Source organism: Loxodonta africana, chromosome 16, assembly GCF_030014295.1.
Source record: "Loxodonta africana isolate mLoxAfr1 chromosome 16, mLoxAfr1.hap2, whole genome shotgun sequence".
In the NCBI taxonomy this organism is placed as follows: domain Eukaryota; kingdom Metazoa; phylum Chordata; class Mammalia; order Proboscidea; family Elephantidae; genus Loxodonta; species Loxodonta africana.
In genome coordinates this window covers 38,241,445-38,264,204 of record NC_087357.1, presented here as the reverse complement: position 1 = coordinate 38,264,204, position 22,760 = coordinate 38,241,445, and the positions used below count along the sequence as shown (strand labels likewise).

Below are 22,760 nucleotides of genomic sequence, written 5' to 3'. Positions count from 1 at the left end.
GTGATAATCTCTGAAGTTAGGCTCCCGTCCACAGGGATAGATTCACATCTTGGAAGGAGAAGACCTAAATTTCTTTCTCCTGGGATTAAGTACTCATCCAACAGCCAAGTCTGCATGCCAAATAGCGTGTACAGAGAGCAGGTGTGGATGGGGCAGTAAAAGGGGGGGGGCTATAAAAGGTAAAAACTAAACCAAACCCATTGCTGTCAAGTCCATTTTGACTCACAGTGACCTTACAGGACAGAGTAGAATTGCCCCATAGGGTTTCCAAGGCTATAAATCTTTACGGAAGCAGACTGCCACATTTTTCTCCCGTGAAGCAACTAGTGAGTGCAAACTACCAGCCTTTTGGTTCGCAGCTGAGTGCTTAACCTCTGCACCACCAGGGCTCCTAATAAAAGCTCAAAGGTGGTAGTAAGAGTGGAAGGCCCCCTATAGGCAATGGATATCATTTATTGCCCCTGTTCAGGCTATTCTAGACTTAACTGGTGCCAGAGAACAGCCCTTCCTCCTTTATCCCACTAAGATAGAGTTCTAGGTTTCTTCGGAGGGTAGTCGTCTCCCCCTAAAGCACATAGTTTACTTTGTGTCCATTAGTAGCTAGTGAGATAGTGAGGGGGCAATTATAATATAGCACACCTGTGCATCTAGCAAATATTATCCACCTATCTGGCTACTCCTAGCAGTCCTAGCTAAAACCCAAGCCAAACCAGATTTCCATATTTAGAGTGATAGTTGTATAAACACCAGAGTGTTCACATAAACACTCTATATAAATTATGTGTGAAGTATACCTTCCATCCAAAATTACAAAAAAAAAAAAAACCTTAATACGAATTTATCATAGTGAAAAAAAAAAATCGAACCTGTTGCCGCCGAGTTGATTCCAACTCATAGCAACCCTATAGAATAGAGTAAAACTGCCCCATAGAGTTTCTAGGAGCACCTGTTGGATTTGAACTGCTGACCTTTTGGTTAGCAGCTGTAGCACTTAACCACTGCATCACCAGGGTTTCCATTATAGTTTTAGGTATTACAAATTGAAGTAATTTTTAGCAAATTTGGGAATATAAAAAATAATAGACTGCTATCTAACTACTGAATTTATTTCATATTAAATTCTCAGCTGTTCTCCAATATTACTTCTCTCTCTCTTAAAACACTTATCAGATATTCTAGCATTTTAAGTGGAGTTCCTACCAAGTATAGTCAAAGAAGCACAAATATGGACAATAAAATTAACTACATGGAAAATGGCTTTTCACTTCGTAGAGATTTTTTTTTTTTAAGTAGTTGCCTTTTGCCTTACTGGGAGGAGGGTCCATGCAAAAATTTTCTTTCCCGAAGCAGTCAGTCCTGAACTGCTGTATCTGTTATGCTTACCAAAGTTCAGGAGGCCAGTATCTGTTTCCTTAACACTCTCAAGACCCAATTGTTTTCTGCTTTGAATTTTGTGTTGATACCATGTGTTTTCATTTAATGGAAGCATGCTGAATCATTGAGTGTTGGTATGTAGTATGGTTTTTTTTTTTGCCCCCTCCAACAATCCTACCCTCTGAGTCCTAAGGGACATACATTGTCTCACTAATTTTACCCTGGACGCCCCCTAGAGTCTAGAGGGACATACCATGTCCCAAAGAAAAAAATTTCAAAATTTCTTTTTCTCCTACCCAAAACACGGATACCTCATACAACACCCTGTAGAAACAATAATTTGCAGCACACCCCTGTTTTTTTTCGGTGATAAGGCAGTGTCCCTGGTGTGCAATGAAGAGATAACAACTAGAAAGCTAATTAAAACAAAGTAGACTTACTTTAAGGAAAAGGGATAACTTTTTCCTTCCCAAAATTGTTTAATCTGTCAGCTCGCACTCACTGCAAAGACTGAAACAATAGAGTCAGCAATAAGAATGATGTCTTTATGTGCACTTTTAGGAAATTTATTTTTTTTCTTAATGACTTAAGCCTCTACCTTCCTGTATCTTGTCATGGGTGGGTAAGGACTGACAGCTGCTTATTTTCTTAGTGGTGGTGAATTAAAAACAAGCAACCTCCTCTCCCTCAAAACTCCTTTTTGAAAACTTTTAGCCGGCCAAATTGAGTGATTTTACAGTGGCTGAGATTTGAAAGCAAAAAAGTATGGTAGCACTAAAGGAAAGCTGCTTTTTATTTCATGAATTCATCTGAGTTAATAACCTGATTCCTGATTTGTAACAAGGCAGAAACTTGAAATTGCCATTTAGATACAATCATTATAATTTTATTAATTCCCTAAATTTGGTGATTGCACACAGAGGATGTCCTGCCACAGGGCCTCCACCATTACACTTACTATTTCTGCATAAACAGGAAAATGAAAAGAGAAGACAAAAAATCGTGATCTTGGGCATAATTACTGGATCAACAGAAATGTTGAAGCGCATAAGGATGAAAGAGGAAGTGGTTAAAAGAGTAAAGCACATTGTGAAAAATAAAATAACCAGAGGAAAAAATACCTGTGGCTATTTATCATAAACTGATATGTAATTAGTTGAATATAGTTTTTTGGTAGGGGATTAAAAAACTCGTTGCCATTGATTCCGACTCATAGTGACCCTATAGGACAGAGTAGAACTGCTCCACAGGGTTTCCAAGGAGCAGCTGGTAGATTTGAACTACCCACCTTTTGGATGGCAGCGAGGTCTTAACTACTGTACCACTAGGGCTCTGGTAGTGAATTAGTGGTAAGGAAAAAAAAAAAAAAACCTGTTGCCATTGAGTCAGTTCCAACTCATGGCAATCCCATGTGTTGGAGTATAGAACTGCTCCATAGGGTTTTCTTGGCTCTAATCTTTATGGAAGTGGATCACCAGTACTGGGTGGGTTTAGGTGGGCGGGAGGAGAGCAAGGGCAAATATTTATTCTTCAGCGCTTTCCGTGCTGGGCTATGGATTGACAGCGGCTGCAGTCCTTTACATTAGTAGTCAAGTGCAAACCATTTGCACCAAACAGGGATCTGGTAAGAAAATAATTGTAAATAAATACATTTTATTTATTTATATACAGTCTCATTAAAAATATTATAAATGTAAATATTTATGTAGATGTCTTTCTAATTGAAAAACTCAATGGAACAAAACAGTGGAATTTCCTTCCTATGTGCGTTTAAAGGTGGAATTGCTCCTCATCTGTCTGGACCACTGAAGATTTACTAACACCTCGCACTTGTATAACCTTTGTAATTACAGAGCATTTTCACACTATTTTGATTATCATAGCTTCATTGGGGCAATAGGACCTTGTCCTATTATAAGGATGAGGAAGCAGCTTGAGATGTTAAGTGACTTTTCCAAGGTGACATTAAATATCAAAGCCAGAACTAGAACTCAAGCTTTCTCTCATTTAGGTAGTGCTCTTTCTACTGCTTGAATTCTCAGGTAACTTTTCTGTAGTCCTTACCCCATTGCTGTTGGGTCGATTCCAACTCATAGCAACCCTGTAGGACAGAGTAGAACTGCCCCATAGGGTTTCCAAGGAACAGCTGGTAGACTTGAGCAGCCGACCTTTGGGTTAACAGACGAGCTCTTAACCACTGTGCCAGCCAGTCACAAATTTCTCTGGATTTAGGTTATATATTAATATATCACAATATTTTATAGTCACATAGTACCATTCGAAATGTCAAATATAGACATTTGGAAATAGTGGAGGGCAGATGTGCTGGATATTCTCTGATAGCTCCACAGATCCACTCTCCTTCCTCTTGCACTGGGGCCTGTGTCCTGGGAGACCAGCCAGTGGGAACTGCATCAGGGGGCTTCTGGTTAGGTTCAGTGAGAGATTGGGGGGTGGGAGAAGAACAAAGGCAAGTATTTATTTGTCAGCTTCTTCCTTACTGGGACACAGATGGACAGTGGCTGCACTCCTTAATTGACGGTATAGCAGACCCTCAGCCCTCACCATTCCTTATGCATGATGGTGGCTTCTTACTGTGCGAACACCTGCCGCTCTCTGCCTGAGGGCTTTTTCTGGCTGTGAAAGTATGCTCAGCCCAGGCACAGTCTAGGCCAGAGGTGTTGGACAGTTGATATCTCCAGGAAGCAGCCCTTAACTTAACCACTGATGTATGGGAATTGATGGATAAATACCCACACATCTACTCCCTTATATTGGGACAACTCTGAGCTCTGTCCTACACCATCTTGCAGAGGTCCCTATCGGGACTGAGCCTCAGCTGCACTTAGTGGTGATCTGCACCCCGTATCGGCCTTCTTCCCTTCCCTGTCTCCCTTCCCCATTTCTCCAAAGCCTCCTAGTTTCACCCCTTAAATAAAATACTTTTGCTCAAATCCTAGCCTCAGAGTCTGCTTCTGGGGGCATCCAACCCAATTCAGAAGCCACAGTTCTTGTCAGAAGGCTGTCTCTTATAGTCATAGCTTCCTCTGTGGGTTCCAGGACCCTGTTCCTCCTACCCATTGTTGCTAGCCCCAGGGTGATTCACCATCCCTTATATACACAGCTGCAAGATAGGCTGATCAGTGTAGCCTTTATGCTAGATGGCTAAACATATTCTTTTAGTTAGGAAGAAGATGAGAATAAGGGAGTGGGGATCTAATAGTCTCTGCCACAGAGGCACACTTCAAATACTAGGATTTTTTGAGACATTTTTGTAAGACAACTAAATGACACTAATCAAGTCATCAATGATTACAGTCCAGTCACTACCAGATGTCGGTAAAATCATGAATTATCTTTGGGTTGCTCTTCCGGACAGCCCAACAGATGATTTAGCTCTTGGAGGCAAAGTTCTTGCAATTTCCTTGTAGTGGAGATCTGATGACACACTAACCTCTTATTCCTTAGTTGCAGCAAAACTCTTCTGCATAAGGCAACTTGGCCTGCTTCCTTTCAATTCTCAGGCACTGCCATGTCAATATTTATACTCAGTTGTAGCAACAAAAAAAGGAGCTTTTTTTTTAGTAAAATTTTGCATGACTGCTGGGAAAGAGTTGCTCTCTCAAGCACAGCTGTTGAAAATTCCTGTGTTAGCTGTTTCAGAGGATTTAAAATGAGTAACAGTTCCTTTGTTCTAGGAGCTCCAAGTCTGATAGTAATGAGGAATGAGGTGAGGAGTGAAGGGACATTTGGGATGGGAAGAAATGATAACACAAGTGTGTCAGGATAATTTAATAAAATGATAATTATTGTGGGTTCCCAATCCTACCCCAGCTCATTGTTGACATTATGCAAGATTTCCTAAAACAGTAGGGTGACAGGGAAGTAAAAAAGGGGCTACAAGGGCCAGGAAAGAGAGTGGGAATTCTGGGGGTCTGGGAAGGGAATGGAGATTGGTGGCCAGTGGGTAGTGAGGACTCTTGCTTGTTCTGTAATCGTGTACTGGCTGGTAGTACTTCGGAAAGGATGGCTGCATGGTGTCTTTAGGGAGACTCAACTCTAGGCATCAGGACTTCCAGTTGAGGCAAAGTCCCCTCCTCCACCCCTCCCATCCATACTTAGCATAAGAGCAGAAAGCCTGTCACATTTCAAGGATAGACATTGGAAATATCAAAGGGGATTAAGGTAGGTGAGAGATTGGAGCCCTTCCCTTATTTCCAGATATACACATTCCCTCCAGATTCTGGTGTAAACCACAGAGGGTAAAGTGACTCCAATAATGACTGACATTGAATTTCTTGCCAGCTCAAAGGGACAGAGACTTGAGATGGATTTAAGTTGGTATAAAAAAAATAAAGAAGGCAGAAATTTCTTGGACACATAGATGTGGTTGATTAAGATTGAGCCCAGTGCATTCATAAATAACTGAGACAAAAGGCAAACTATGACAAGGGTGCTAAGCTCTGCAACATAGTATATTTATAATAAATCATGACATATTATTTGCTATTTGGGAGCATTGCAATCTCTTCTCCACAAAGATTTTTCCAGCTGGACAGGAAAGGTAATTGGAAGGCATTTAGATACAGAATGATTTTCCTCATTTGCTCTCTTCTAGCTTGCTTACATTTCATAACACAAAACACAGAAGTATTTGCATGTGCGGTAATTATTTACATATTATTGTTGTTATCTGCCCTTGAGTCAGCCCCTGACTCATGGTACCCCGTACACAAGGGAACCCAACACTGCTGGGTCCTGCACCAATCCCATGATCAGCTGCAGATCTGACCATTATGAGCCACGGGGTTTTCAGAAGTAGATCACCAGGCCTTTCTTCCTAGTCTGTCTTAGTTTGAAAGCTCTGCCGAAACCCCATCAGTATCATAACACCCAAGCCTCCACTGATAGATGAGTGGTGACTGCATGAGGTGCATTGGTCAGGAATTGAACCTCAGTCTCCTGCATGGAAGGAGAAAATCTACCACTGAACTATTTATGACCCTTTATTTATGTATTGTTTGTTGTTATTAGGTGCTGTTGAGTCTATTTTGACTCATAGCAATAGCATGCGACAGGGTAAAACTGCCCTATAGGGTTTTCTAGGCTGTAATCTTTATGGGAGCAGATCACCAAGTCTTTGTCTCTGGAAGCCACTGGGTTTGAACCAGGGCTTCAAACTGGATCATTCTGGTTTGAACTCCTACTGAGAATTTGCATTTCTAACAAGTTCTCAAGTGTTGCTAATGCTGTTGGCTAGGGACCAATTCCAAGAACCAGTAGTAGAGCAGTGGTTCTCAAAATTTATTATACATAAGAATCACCTGGGGATCTTGTTAAACTGTAGATTCTGATTCAGTAAATCTGGAGTGGAAATGGAAATTCTCAGCAGGAGTTCGAACTGGATCGAAGCCCTGGTTCCAACAGCTAATCTTTCAGTAGGCAGCTGATTGCTTAACTGTTGCACCACCAGGGCTCCTTATTTATGTATTAGTCCGATATTAATAAAGTATTTCCTGTTAGTTCCTTCAAACTTGAGCTTATTCTGTAAAATCTATATTCTCCACCTTCTGCCTTTTGGAGGCAGAAAAACATTGTCTGCTCTGCAAGGCATCATAGCATACAAGATGCCAATCTCTTTTCTTCCCCATCTCTCCCTCCCACTGACACCTTTGTCGACCGGCAGCTTCCTCTGTCATCCCAGAGGCTTCAGAGCAGAGGTGTCTGTTTTTCCTCAAACACATTATGGCAAACAGTTGGGTGGGTAGGCTTAGAAACATTTTATATATGTATAGAAGCAGTCTCTGGGTTGTATATATAAGACATAATGCACATGAAGAGAAACTAGCAATGCAAGGCATTAAATAAGTGCGAAGTTACTTGGCACTTGCAAGAGGAGAATTATGCTCTTAGAATTTGAAGGAGGAAGGTATAGCTGGGGAGCTCAAGGGAGGCTTTAAAGATTTAAGGTTTGAATAGACCTTGAAGGATGGGCTGGGAAAACCTAGGCTCAGTAGTGATCTCAAAAGTCTAAAAATTGCTAATATCTTTTCCTGCTCCTTATTTCCTCAGGGCCTTTGGGTCCCCACTTGACAAAGGGTCTAATGTAAAGGAGAGGCATGGTGGCGGGGGCTGACTTTGGCATTGCCTGGAGGGGTTGTCACCCCTGGCTGATCTCTGCAGAGGTGGAGATATTAACAGCAACATAGGCACTTCCTGCTATGGACTGGCTGAGATTATAGGCTATTAAAGGCAAAGATGTCACCTTGAAGACTAAGGTGCACCTGACCCAAGCCATGGTGTTTTCAGTCACCTGGTATGTGTGTGAAAACTGGACAATGAATAAAGAAGACGGAAGAAGAATTGTTGCCTTCGAATTGTGGTATTGGCGAAGGACACTGAATATACCATGGACTGCCAAAAGAATGAACCAATCTGTCTTGGAATAAGTACAACCAGAATGCTCCTTAGAAACAAGGATGGCGAGCCTATGTCTCACATACTCTGGACTTGTTATCAGGAGGGATCAGTCTCTGAAGAAGGACATCATGCTTGGTAAAGTAGAAGGTCAGCAAAAAAGAGGAAGACCCTCAGTGAGATGGATTGACACAGTGGCTGCAACGATGGGCTCACGCATACCAACAATCGTGAGGATGGTACAGGACCGGGCAGTGTTTCGTTCTGTTGTTCATAGGGTCACTGTGAGTTGGAACCTACTCAATGGCACCTAACAACATCAATAACTGTCTTAAAAAGCTGGGTGAGTGAGCCATACTGTTAAGGCCTTGAGCATGAGTCTAGGGGCCATGTGTTCTTCAAAACTTTCTGTCACTTCCTAGGACCAGCAAGCCTGGGAGTAGAAGACAGAATTACGCCCTTTGGAATCTTGATTGCTTAGCAAGTACAATCCTGGAGCACTTAGGGTCCGTTAAGTGTGGTAAATTTTGCTTAACACCAGCCCTTTTTTCCTCTCAGAGTTCTACGGCAGCGTTCCCATATAAGGGTAGCCCTGTCTGGAAATGCCTAGGCCTTTTCCTTCCCTTTCTTTCTTTATTTGTTTAAGTTCTGGAACCAGTAGTCGCTATTCCTTGCTACCCTCCCCTGGTCCCAAAGTTTCTGACTTCTCTCCAGTGAAACTTTTTGAGCAAGTGGAGAATCAACCTGCTTTTTGGGGGAGGGAGGGAATTAATAGGAATGCTGTGTGCCATGCTTGAAAAGATTTGAATACAACCATTATCACATTGAGTTCTATATAACAAGGCTATTTCCATGTCTTGGCACACAGTCTGAGTTAATTCTTGGCACACAGCCCAAGTTAACTTTGCTTTGCTGATGTGGACACAATGAATTCTGTTTGAACAAGAAATCATGTGTAACAAATGCTTTTTGCAAAACCATGTCTATTTAGCAGTTACTTTAATAAAGATGCACTTTAGCAAGGGGTTTCTGTAGAGCAGCTTCATTTAAACACCTGTACAATGTTAAAGAACATTTTTTTTTCTGCTTTAGATGAAGGTTTTACAGAGCAAAGTTCTCATTAAACTATTAATACACGTGTTGTTTTGTGACATTGGTTGCCAACCCCATAACATGTCAACACTCTCCCCTTCTCGACCTTGAGTTCTACATTATCAGCTTTCCTGTCTCCTTCTGCTTTCTTATCCCTGCTCCTGGGTAGGTATGCCAACTAAATTGTTCTGTTTTATGGGCCCGAGTAATCTTTGGCTGAAGGGTGACCCTCAGTAGTGACTTCAGTACTGAGTTAAAAGAGTGTCAAGGGAAAGAACGTATTTTTTTTTTTAATGAACTTTTTATTTTAGAACTGTTTTAGACTTATAGAAAAGTTGTAAATGTAGTACAGAAAGTTCCCATATATTCTACCTCCAGTTTCTCCTATTGTTAACATATTAGAGTGGTACATTTGTGAAAACTAATGAACCCGTATTGACACGTTATTATTAATTGAAGCCCATACTTTATTAATATTTCCTTAGTTTTTATTCAGTGTACTTTTTTCTAATCCAGGATTCTACCCAGGACACCACTTTACATTCAGTTATGTCTCTTTTGTCACCTCTTGGCTGTGACAGTTTCTCAGACGTTTCTTGTTTTTGATGACCTTGACAGTTTTGAGAAGTACTGATCAGGTATTTTGTAGAATGACCCTCAGTTTGGATTTGTCTGATGTTTTTCTCATGATTGGGCTGAAGGTTATGTGTCTTTTGGTGGAAGATCACAGAAGTAAATTGCCATTCTAATTGCATCATGTGACGGTACATGCTATCAACATGACTTATCACTGTTGATGTTAACCTTGCTCACCTGGCTGAGATAATATTTGTTACTTTGTCTTTCCCGCTTTCCATACTGAACTCTTTGGAAGGACTCACTCTGCACAGCCCACACGAAAGGAGTGAGGAGTTATGCTTCAATGCCTTGAGGTTGGAGGATTTACATAAAATATTTGGAATTCTTCTCTATGGGAGAACCATCTCTTCTCTCTCATTTATATATTTATCCAATAATTTATTTAAATCATAATAGACTCTTGGATATGAGAAAGAGCCTTTCCAAAACAGGCTTCTTGGCATGACTGGAATTTCCGACTCAGGTCTAACCCAATCTTGTCTTGTCCTAAGTGACTCTGTCTTAGAGTTCTTCTCCGTCATATAATGCAGCTTGTCATTTTTACAAAGCCTTCCATTGTACCTTGACATAGGTAAATGCAGTTTTGCTGCTAGATGAAGAGCTTGTGGTTAGAAATGACCAATATAAAGAGAAGATTATTATAGGTGTTAAACATGTGACTTTAATAGTCAGCCAATTTGCAGAAAATGCCCCCTTTTTTCCCCCTAAAAAATGTTTTTTTAACCTGTGAGTTTTCGATAACCTTGTGCTAACTCCCCCTCTAAGCTCTGTAAATGTCAAGCAATCACAAATATTTTAGCTGTGTCCTTCTGCTTGACTGGAAGGCAACGGGCTTTTTTGGTATCACTGTAACCCCTTGAAGCACGTTGTTCAGATTGTTCTGACATTGTGTTTTCCGTTTTACAAAATGCTTTTTTCGCTGTAATAAAACCCTTTGTTTTTAAACCTAAACAGGCATGTTGTTTGTTTGACTACAATATTTGGTATCAGAAGTGGGATCCATAGAAGATTCCCTCAGACAGCCCCCAGAGAGCCAAGAAACAGGCTTTGGATTCAGCTGAGTCAATTGACCTCTCCTTTTCTACAGACCTTTGGGCTGTCTGGGTGAGTACCTCTTGGATTGAACATCCACATCCTTGCACAGGTCTCCAAGTTTTATTAGTGGTGAACTTTCATTCTTATTACCTTATTTTCATTATTCTTAGCTCACTTTCATTCTTAATTTGGTCTGAATTTGTTTTGCCTTTTCTCCCTGTTTTGGGTCTAACAGAAGTAAGTCTGCTCTTTGAATCTTGGTCTGCTTGCGAGTCCAGGACTAGGTTCTCCGCTCTCGAGTTTGGGTACCTTGATCCCAAGACAATAATCAAGAGTGGTTCTCTGCTCTCTGGTGGCTTTTTTTTTTTTTTTATGGCTGCTAACCAAGAGGTCGGAAACTCTACAGGGCAGTTCTACTCTGTTCTGTAGGGTCACTATAAGCCGGAATTGACTCTACGGCAGTGGGTTTGGTTTTGCTTTTTTTACCGGGATGTTGTTATAGGAAATTATTTGTCCACCTGAAGGTTAGGGTTGTTTCTGCTTGCAAATGGGCACTTTGGCAAAGTTGTTTGTCTGCTAGGAGATTTGGGTTAAGCAATTCTGCCTGCAAGTTCAGTCTCGGACACATTCTGATTCTGACTTTAGTGCACACTTTTAGTTAACAAGGGAGATGAGGCAGAGTTAATCTAGGAGGAAGAATGCCCTCGGGGGACTTCTGCACAGTTTATAAGCAACCCAGAGTTGGACATTTACCCTTCTGTACTTTTGAGTCTTAGCCTTTAGTGTCTCTGAAAACAGGTTAAAATTCACATGCATACCTATTCTATCCTTAAGAGGGAAAAATAGAGTAAAAGACAAATGCCTCATACGGAAGACAAGAAAAACAGCCCATATAGAAAACTTTTGACATGTCTAAACTGATTTTTTTTGCACAATAAATTAGAAAATAAAAATCACCTTTAAAACTGCCTCCCTAAAACATTAAAATCTCAAGCGCCTGTCAATCCTCTTTTTGTCTCCTTTGCTTTCAGTTTGCTATGTATATATCCTGCTTTCCAGCAGCTAAAATCTCAGAAGCCAAGCCTTCAAGACTAGAATTTGAGATTTTCAAAACTAGGATTTGAGGTTTCAGAAGCTGAGTCTTTAGAACTAGAGCCTGTGTGAACAGAGCTAATATACAGCTGCTAATCATTTTCATTTTTTAACTGCACAAAAGGTTTTCTTTTAACTTCTGCTTCTAAGCCAAAAATGGCTGGAAAGTTACTTTCAGTTTTCAAAGTGGACAAATATCTTTTCATGCACTTTTCATAAATAAGCCTGGATATCCCCCTCTTAACAGGACATGGGTTTGGGGTTCGTGTTCAAACAATATAAGCTAAATATATTTGAAATAATTTAGAATCTCAGTAATCACTTTAAAGAAACTGGGTTCCCCATATGTTTGTCTTACGGGAAGTTGAATATAAACATTTATGCGGTTTTATCTATTTCTCTTTTTCAAGTTCCCTGTCTTGTTTTGCTAATTTTAGGCTGTGCAGAAGGAAAAAGAAATTGTGGCTCTTTTTGAATCAAAACCTTTAAATAATGTATCCTAGATTTCAAGATGTATCCTGTCAGTGTGTGCTGTCAGGGATAGGATTATATCCACACACCTACAAGGACAACCAGTTAATGCAACTATTATTCAAATTTATGCACCAACCACTAAGGCCAAAGATGAATAAATTGAATATTTTTACCAACTTCTGCAGTCTGAAATTGATTGACTGTGCAGTCAGGATGCATTGATAATTACTGATGATTGAAATGCAAAAGTTAGAAAGAAAGAAGAGGATCGGTAGTTGGAAAATATGGCCTTGGCGATTGTAATGATGCCTGAGATCACATGATAGAATTTTGCATTGCAAATACCTTTTTTTCAACAACATAATTGATGACTATACACATGCACCTCACTGGATGAAATACACAGGAATCGCATCAACTACATCTGTCATCAGTCAGAACAAGGCCAGGGACCAGCTGTGGAACAGTTGTTCATATGCAAGTTCAAGTTGAAGCAGAAGAAAATTAGAACAAGTCTATGAGAGCTGAAGTATGACTTTGAGTATATCTCACCTTAACTTACAGACCATCTCAGGAATGTATTTGATGTATTGACCACTAATGACTGAAGGCCAAATAAGTTGTGGAAGGACATCATATGTGAAGAAAGCAAGAAGTCATTAAAAAGACAGGCGAGAACGAAAAGACAAAAATGGATGTCAAAAGAGACTCAAACTTATTCATGGACATCAAATAGCTAAAGCAAACAGAAGAAATGATGAAAAGAGCTGAAGAGAAGATTGCAAAGGGCAACTCGAGAAGACAAAGTAAAGTACTATAAGCACATGTGCAAAGACGTGGAGTTAGAAAACCAAAAGGGAAGAACACACTCAGCGTTTCTCAAGGTGAAAGAACTGAAGAAAAAAATTCAAGCATCAAGGTGCAGTAGTGAAGAACTCTATGGGGAAAATACTGAACAACTCAGGAAGCACCAAAAGATGAAAGCAATACACAGTGTTGCTGTACCCAAAAGAATTGGTTGATGTTCAGTCATTTCAGGAGGTAGCATATGATCAAGAACCGATGGTACTGAAGGAAGAAGTCCAAGCTTCACTGAAGACATTGGTGAAAATCAAGCCTTCAGGAATTGATGGAATACCAATTGAGATGTTTCAACAAACAGATGTAGCGCTGGAAGTACTCATTTGGCTATGCCAAGAAATCTGGACAATAGCTACCTGGCCAACTGACTGGAAGAGATCCATATTTATGCCTATTCCAAAGAAAGGTGATAAAACAGAATGTGGGAATTACTGAACAATGTCATTAATAACACACACAGAAGTAAAATTTTACTGAAGGTCATTCAAAAGCGGTTGCACCAGTGCACTGACAGAGAACTGGCAGAAATTCAAGCCGAATTCAGAAGAGGAGGTGGAACGAGGGATATCATTGCTGATGTCAGATGGATCCTGGCTGAAAGCAGAGAATACCAGAAAGATGTTTACCTGTGTTTAATGACTATGCAAAGGCATTCAACTGTGTAGATCATAACAAATTATGGATAACATTGTGAAGAATGGGAATTTCAGAATACTTAACTGTGCGCATGAGGAACCTGTACATAGACCAGGATAAGAGGCAGCCATTTGAACAGAACAAGGAGATACAGTGTGGTTTAAAGTCAGGGAAGGTGTGTGTCAGAGCTATATCTGTTCACCATACTTATTCAATCTGTATGCTGAGCAAATAATCGAAGAAGCTGGACTATATGAAGAAGAATGAGGCATCAGGATTGGATGAAGACTCATTAACAACCTATGATATGTAGATGACACAACTTTGCTTGCTGAAAGTGAAGAGGACAGGAAGCACTTACTAATGAAGATCAAGGACTACAGCCTTCAGTGTGGATTACACCTTCACGTAAAAAAAACAAAAATCCTAACAAATGGACCAAGAAGCAACATCATGATAAACAGAGAAAAGATTGAAGTTGTCAAGGATTTCATTTTACTTGGATCCACAATCAACACCCATGGAAGTAGCAGTCAAGAAATCAAACGACGCGTTGCACTGGGTGAATCTGTTGTAAAAGACCTCTTTGAAGTACTAAAAAGCAAAGATGTTGCTTTAAGGACTAAGGGTGGCCTGGCCCAAACCGTGGTGTTTTCAATTCCCTCATATGCATGTGAAAGCTGGACAATGAATGAGGAAGACCAAAAAAGAATTGATGCCTTTGCATTATGATGTGGGCGAAGAATATTGAATATACCATGGACTGCCAGAAGAACAAACAGATCTGTCTTGGAAGAAGTACAGACAGAAAGCTCATTGAAAGCGAGGATGGCGAGACTTCGTCTCACATACTTTGGACACGTTATCAGGGTGGACCAGTCCCTGGAGAAGACCATCATGCTTGGTAGAATAGAAGGTCTGTGAAAAAGAGGAAGACCTTCAGCAACATGGATTGATACAGTGACTGTAACAATGGGCTCAAGCATAACAGTGATCAAGAGGATGGCACAGGACGGGGCAATATCTCATTTTGTTGTACATAGGGTCACTATGGGTCAGAACCGACTTGATGGTACGTAACAACAACAACAACAGATGGTTATATAGATTAAGAAAAATTAGAAAACTAGTGTTTGTTTTCAGGATATTTCATAAAAAGATAGTAGAGAAAATGGTAACCCCCAAATATTTCAGTTTCTTTTGTAGTTTATATCATTGCCTAATGTTTTTAACTTCTTAACTATATATGTGGTTTTTTTGAGTTCTATGTATAAGTTCCATCTTGTCTCAGAAAGCCGTAAGTTAAACTTTCAATAACTTAGTCTGTTTAAAAAAGTGCACTAAAGAGATAAATTATTTATTTGGTAACAAAGCCTTCAAATTACTACTTCTTCACCGGATTCTATAATAAGTAAAAGAAAAGCTAATAATTTCTCACCTCCGGATGGTATTGTTAATTGGTTTAATGATAAATAAGCACTTATACAGATTAAATGACTTAAATTAATAAGAGTGTTAAATTCAAATCCTAGCCTAACAAAGGTTTTTATGTCAACCTTAAAAGCAAAATTTTTCTAAGTAATTGAATCTATATATTACATAAAATGTGTTTTATTTAAAGAGAGTAATTTTTTATTAATAAAAAAGGAAAAAGACTAAACTGCTTACTAAGAAAATGAGACAAATAAGAAAGAGTTGAATAAAAAACATATAATCTATTTAAACAAACTTACTTCAGTGTAATATGTAAGCTTGGATTGATTTCTAAAGTTTCTGAATAACTTACTGATCTTAAAATTAAGTTAATAGACATTCATTATACTTAAAGTTTATAAATGCTACTTATAGGTATCTAGTTAATCACAGAAAAAGATTACATATATAAGTATAGTATTAAGTATATTCATTTTTGTCACTTAAAAGTTTATACTGTAAAGAATATGTAATAGAGAAAAGAAATTTAAAAGGTTTATTAAAAAGGTACTTATTTAATATAGTCAAAATTCTCATTTACTAAAACTATAAGTTTAATGAATTAATTTATAAAAAATTTTAAGAGCCTTAATATCAAATAACCAAGAGTTGGGTTTCTCACTGTTAAGCAAATATCATTTCTCAATAACCTGTGATAAACTCCTAACAACTTAGAAATTTCATAAGAAAAAGATTTAAAAAGTATAATTTAAGAAGTTTTAATTTCCGAGAGTCATTAAAATTTCATAAAAAGCCACAAAGGATTTACTTCTGTTTTATAAAGAATTAAGTACTAAAAATTATTTAATTAATATGTTATGTGAAATGTGTTACATAATTTTAATTATTAACTTGGTCCTATAGTTTAACTGGGGAATTAACATCATTACCCATGAAATTTTTATTACTATTCAAATGTATGAGCACATAGTAACATAGTGTTGTGTTTTAAAACCATTATAGATTATATCTGAACCTCTTTAAGGAACAAGGATAATCATTATGTCTAAAGGTATTCTGTTTAAAGTTGTTTTTTTTACATTGCTTCTATAATTCTTTTAAGAAATAATGTTGTAAGCTAACCATGAACATTTTAAATTGTCATCCACAAAGAGATTTTACTTCACTACTTAACAAAATATTTCAATGAAACTGGACCGTATTGGACTTATATATAAAAAAAAAAAAAAAAAAAACCCAAAATAAAAACCCATTGCCATCAAGTCAGTTCTGACTCATAGCGATCCTATAGGGCAGTGTAAAACTGCCCCACAAAGTTTCCAAGAAGCGGCTGGTGGATTCAAACTGCCAGCCTTTTGGTTAGCAGCCTAGCTCTTAACCAGTGCACCACCAGGGATTGGGACTTATACAAAGGATCATAATATTTTAAATATAAAAATCATCAGACTAAATCAAGACTTTAAAAAAATTAACAAAAATTTCAGACTGCTACTGATCCAGGACTATATGAAGCCAAATTAACTACGTAGGATTTTTTTTTAATTGAGCTTTTTTTGTTTTTTATTTTAGATGAAAGTTTACAAAGCAAATTAAAAAAAAAATTAGTTTCTCATTAAACAATTAATACGCATATTGTTTTGTGACATTGGTTGCCAACACCACGATGTATCAACACTCTCCCGTTCTCTACCTTGGATTCCCCATTATCAGCTTTCCTGTCCCCTCCTGCATTCTTGTCCTGGCCCCTGTGCTGGTGTGCCCATTTAGTCTTGTTTTGTTTCATGGGCCTGTCTAATCTTTGGCTGAAGGGTGAAGATCAGTAGTGACTTCAGCACTGAGTTAAAAGGGTATCTAGGGGCCGTATTCTCAGGGTTTTTCTAGTCTGTCAGACCAGTAAGTCTAGTCTTTTTCTGTGAGTTAGGATTTTGTTCTACATTTTTCTCCAGCTCTGTCTGGGACTCTCTGTTGTGATCCGTGTCAGAGCAGTGGACAGTGGTAGGTGGGTACCATCGAGTTGTGCTGGACTCAGTCTGGTGGAGACTGTGGTAGTCGTGTGGGTCATTAGTCCTCTGGACTAATCTTTACATTGTGCCTTTGGTTTTCTTCATTCTCCCTTGCTACAGATGGGGTGAGACCAGTAGAGTATCTTAGATGGCTGCTCACAAGCTTTTAATACCCCAGATGCTACTCAGCAAAGTAGGATATGGAACGTTTTCTTTATCAACTACATTATGCCAATTGAGCTAGATGTCCCCTGAGAACACATAGGATTTGGGTAAACTAAAAGATTGCTATAAAGTTTATATGAGAATGTTACTAATATTCAGTGTTCTATTATGTTAACTACAGAATCTCCTATAAATTAGAAGAAAATGTGTTGCTGAAATGATGAATTATGAATGATAAAATAACCACGATAAGAGAAATAGTTCTTCAAAGTTGAATAGCCCTCAGTGCCACTGCAGTACAAAAAGACACCTCTTCCATTACTGAAAGTGATTGCCGATGCTGAATCTCGACAAGCCTGTCCCTTCCTTAACAGATTTTCCTTTTAAATAGTTCTCCTTTTAAAGTTTATTGATAATACTTTACTTTGAAATCTTTTTCATCATTTCTATTATTACAAAATGCTATAACAGCTATCCTTAATTTTACTTTAAAAAAGGTATTCTTCACAGGTGAGGAAAGCATTTGACCCTCAAAAGCCAAGTATGTCTAATTTACCTTCTATTTAGTCTGGAGATTATGCTTATTGAAAAAGGACAAATGTTTTTGGACTTGCCAGCCAAACAAAAGATTAAAAACTAAAATTCAAGCATCTAACTGATCCTTCAGCCAACTGAGAGACTTGACTGAAATTCATGCATTTCTGTCCTGGACAAGAAAGAAGTAGACAGCACCTGAAGAGACTGTTTACACTTCCCAAGATTTCTGGACCAGGCCTGTATACTGTCCTTATGAAAACAGCTAAATTTTTTTGAACTGTATTTTCTTATCTCCTATCTCCACTATTAAATTTTTTTTTAGTATTCTGTATCTTATCATTTATATCATATGGTAACCTTGAGACTAGTCTTTGTTTAATACTTATTATCTTTGAAGTGATCTGGTTCTATTGACTTAATCTCATAGAATAGTAAGAAATTTAAGAGCAGAAATACTTGAAGTCAGTTTTTTTAGTTTTTCTAGTCATATTTTTTATTATAAGCTTACTCTAGTTTTGTAATATTCTTTCCCTTCAAACTTATATCCCTTACCTTCAATAATACCTGTGTATTAATCTGATAAAGCCTATATTGCCTTTTTGTGTACCTCAGTGACTATCGTATTTCTAATACATAACTATATTGTACTATAGTATTATTCCTTGTTATTAATGCAAGGTATTGAAGTCATTATCCTCTGCCTAGCACTCATTACATTTGAAATAGCCTGGCTTTTAATATGCATAATGACTAGCCTTTTTTCATATTTTGGTTCGTTAGAGTTCATTATTTAGAAGCTTAAGTAATTGAAACCATTGAGGTTGTGCTCTGTTTAATACTTACCACTTTTGAGATAGTTCTGTTTCATCAGTTTAGAATCATTCTTTGGCAATTCCCAAGCCTTTCAGTTTTACTCCTTTACATATAAGTAACTTTCTTATATTGACATTATTGCTTTTCTTTTAATTATATTAGTTATTCAACTACCTTACTATACAATTTTAGTAGTTAGTAATCATTTTTTTTTCTTTTTTAGATCACTGTGTTTGATAAATTAAGACTAATAAGAATTACAATTGGTATTTTTACAATTTGCTTCATACTTACAATCATTCTCTCATTGGCTTATTACATTATTATATCATCTTTTTGGAATTTCATGTTAATGTTTTAGCATTTTCTATTTGAAATAACTTTGATTTATATACTTAATAACATTTACATAGAAGTTATTACATGTTGCTTCATATTTATCATATTAGAAATAATTTTTTTATCAACTAAGATTCATTCCTTAGTAAAACTTTCCTTTATGCAAGTAGATAAGGTTTTCTTTTACCATAACATTTAATATACTCTTAGTTTATATTTTTAATGGTTGTATTTCATACTTTCAACAGAAGCTACTTAAATATCTTGCTAATAGAATATAATCATTTATTTTGTTTAAGCTTATCACATCTGTCTACCAATATAAGTAGGCATGAAGACCAATATTGCTACTATTTGTATAGTTTCCATAATCACATAGAAAGACAATAGTTTTGTGAAAATAGCCCAATCAGTAGCCGATGGCACCAATTCAACTCAATATTAAATCTGCCTTCCCTCTCCAATCATAGTAAATAAGTTTTCAAACCCATTAGCTTCTCCAATACAAGCTAACTCTTCCTCTAATAATTTCAAATAATATCCAAAAGGTATTAACTTTTAACTATGCTCTATAACTCTAACTAAAAACCAGATAGCTTTATTGCTTATTGTTACTATGAAATATTTACTCAAGAGACTTTGAACTCACACCTTGGTTGGGAGTCTTTAGTTTGTCAAGCTGTTCCGTTCAATTCGGCCTTGCTCTATTCATGCCCATGTAATAAACAAGATCATTGAAGCAGAGCATTTAAACAATAGTATGGTGAAGAAACATGGTGAGATAATGCCCAGCTGCCCTTCACCTAGAGTCTTTAGAACTTACATGTAACAAACCGATTCAGTGACTGACAGAAGTGCCTGTGGTGGTACCCAGCTATCTGTCTGACGACATCCAAGTCTCATCATTCATCTGATAGTGTCCAGGGCCTTAAATGGCTTACAAGGTAAGAGGCCACCTTTTTAACCTTTTAAACCCTTGCTGAAGATGGGTTGCTCCTCTGTGAACATGAGACCAGCTCACCCTACAAATAAGGCCTTAAGTACAATAAGATAACAATCTCAGCTGAAAGAAATAAGTTCATGGAGAAGAAAGTATTCTTAAGTGTGATCACCGAATCGCCAGACAATTTCTTGATCAAAAGGGAGGAGTAAGAAAGAGCCTTTCCAAAACTGAAGCTTCTTGGCACGACTAGAATTTCCGACTCAGATCTAACCCAATCTTGTCTTGTCCTAAGTGACTCTGTCTTAGAGTTCTTCTCTGTCATATAATGCAGCTTGTCATTTTTACAAAGCCTTCCATTGTACCTTGACATAGGTAAATGCAGTTTTGCTGCTAGATGAAGAGCTAGCTTGTGGTTAGAAATGACCAATGTAAAGAGAAGATTATTATAGGTGTTAAACATGTGACTTTAATAGTCAGCCAATTTGCAGAAAATGCCCCCTTTGTTCCCCCTAAAAAATGTTTTTCTAACCTGTGAGTTTTCGATAACCTTGTGCTAACTCCCCCTCTAAGCTCTGTAAATGTCAAGCAATCACAAATGTTTTAGCTGTATTCTTCTGCTTGTCTTTATAATTCTCTGTATCACTGCAGCCGCTTGAAGCACATTGTCCAGATTATTCTGACAATTTGTTTTCTTTTTTGCAAAATACTTTTATCACTGTAATGAAACTTTTTTTAAGTAATTTTTATTGTGCTTTAAGTGAAAATTTACAAATCAAGTCAGTCTGTCACATATAAACTTATATACACCTTACTACATACTCCTATTTACTCTCCCCTTAGTGAGTCAGCCTGCTCCCTCCTTCTAGTCTCTCCTTTCATGACTGTTTTGCCAGTTTCTAACCCTCTCTACCCTCCCGTCTCCCCTCCAGACAGGAGATGCCAACACAGTCTCAGGTGTCCACCTGATACAAGTAGCTCACTCTTCATCAGTATCTCTCTCCAACCCATTGTCCAGTACCTTCCATGTCTGATGAGTTGTCTTCGGGAATGGTTCCTGTCCTGGGCCAACAGTAGGTTTGGGGACCATGATCGCTGGGATTCTTCTGGTCTCAGTCAGACCATTAGGTCTGGTCTTTTTATGAGAATTTGGGTTCTGCATCCCACTGATCTCCTGCTCCCTCAGGGGTTCTCTGTTGTGCTCCCTGTCAGGGCAGTCATCGGTTGTAGCTGGGCACCATCTAGTTCTTCTGGTCTCAGGATGATGTAAGTCTCTAGTTCATGTGGCCCTTTCTGTCTCGGGCTCATAGTTATCATGTGACCTTGGTGTTCTTCATTCTCCTTTGATCCAGGTGAAAACTCTTTGTTTTAAAACCTAAATAAACATGTGGTTTGTTCCACTACAACAATTATTTATTTTATACTTTGTGTTATAATATAATACTACTTTATTTTGTTGCTCAAATTGTTCTACATTTGGCCATTGAGACGTCTTACAGTTGGCTTTTGTGACCCTTTGACATACCTTCATCATTGTGAGTTTTTTTTTTTTTTTTATCATTTCCTTACTTTCTAGCAGTACAAGATGCTCCAGGCTCATCTCATAGATTTCCTCCTCCAGTTTTAGAATCAAGGAGCCCTGGGTCCTTTTACTGGGGAGTTGTTTTAGAAACCAGGATTTGGGCTTTAGATGTGCTTGTTGTTACTATGGTGTCATTGCTTCTAGGCCCTCTCAGCTGATAGAGCAAGGAAATATATATATATGTATACTAACCTGTATATACACACACCTGTAAGTATTTCTATACCTATCTGTATCCATACTAAACTAAACATGAGTTCATACTGATGTCTCCACTTCAGAACATTACAACATGGATCATTTTAGCCTCTTCTCATTACTTATCTGTAACCCCCCATTCCAGTGTTGAGATATCTGGCTCCTACCATCCACCATCCATTTAATTGTTCAATTCCAATATATATGTATAGTAGCTTCAGAATTGTGAGCACATAACCCTGTGGGAAACAACTTTATCAAGTAGAGGAATGTGCTTATGTACATTTCCTTTTATTCTTAGCCTTACAGACTCCATTCATTTCCAAAGTTACTTAGGTCAGCACCTTATTCCACCCACTCCTTCAGTGAGGTTGTTTCATACATTTGTAATACAGCCAGACTCTTTTGTCAAAATCTACATTCCATCCAGGATCCTTTGACCTTCTGAATAATTTTTAAAGAATATGTATACGTTAAGGTTCACTCTTTGTGCTTTAACATTCTATAGGTTTTGACAAATGCATAGTGTCATGTACCCACCATTAATTATGGTATCATATTGAATAGTTTCACCACCTTAAAAAATCCCCTGTGCTACACTTACCCATCCCTCCAGCCACCCCTCCCCTGCTTAATGAATCCTTGGCAACCACTACTGATCTGTTTATTGCCTATTTAAATTTAATCATTTAAAATATTAAAAAAATATATGTTTTAGATTAAAAAAAGTTTTACAGCTTTTATTAATTGATTGAATTGTTATAGATAGTAAGTACTTTTCTTGAAAATGAGTTTCTTTGAAGAAGTTACAGCTGTTATATCTGCAACCATGGATTTGAGCTCTGCCTCTAATCTTATTTCATCTATGCTCCCTCCCATCCACTTCTCTTTTGAAGCTAATCTCAGATTTCACCTGTAAATATTTCAGTTTATATCTCCAACAGATAAAAACTTTGAAAAAACATAACCACAATACTGTTATCACACCTTTAAATTGAACAGTTCTTTAGTATAAAATATCCAGTCAATGTTAGACTTCCAAGTTTCGTTGGAGTTGGTTTGTTTGAATCAGAATCCAGACAAGGCCCACATATTGTATTTGGTTGATTGTTGTTGTTGTTAGGTTCTG

The 22,760-nt window shown here is 37.9% G+C and overlaps 1 protein-coding gene across 1 annotated transcript in view; it reads left to right on the top strand.

The window, feature by feature from the left end:
* ENTPD1 (ectonucleoside triphosphate diphosphohydrolase 1) overlaps positions 1 to 22,760 on the top strand; it is a 184,135-nt gene that overhangs the window by 34,544 nt on the left and 126,831 nt on the right. The window contains exon 3 of the mRNA XM_023546897.2: positions 10,477 to 10,626. The gene's annotated coding sequence lies outside the window, so the exon portion shown is untranslated. The remainder of the gene's footprint in view (positions 1 to 10,476; positions 10,627 to 22,760) is intronic.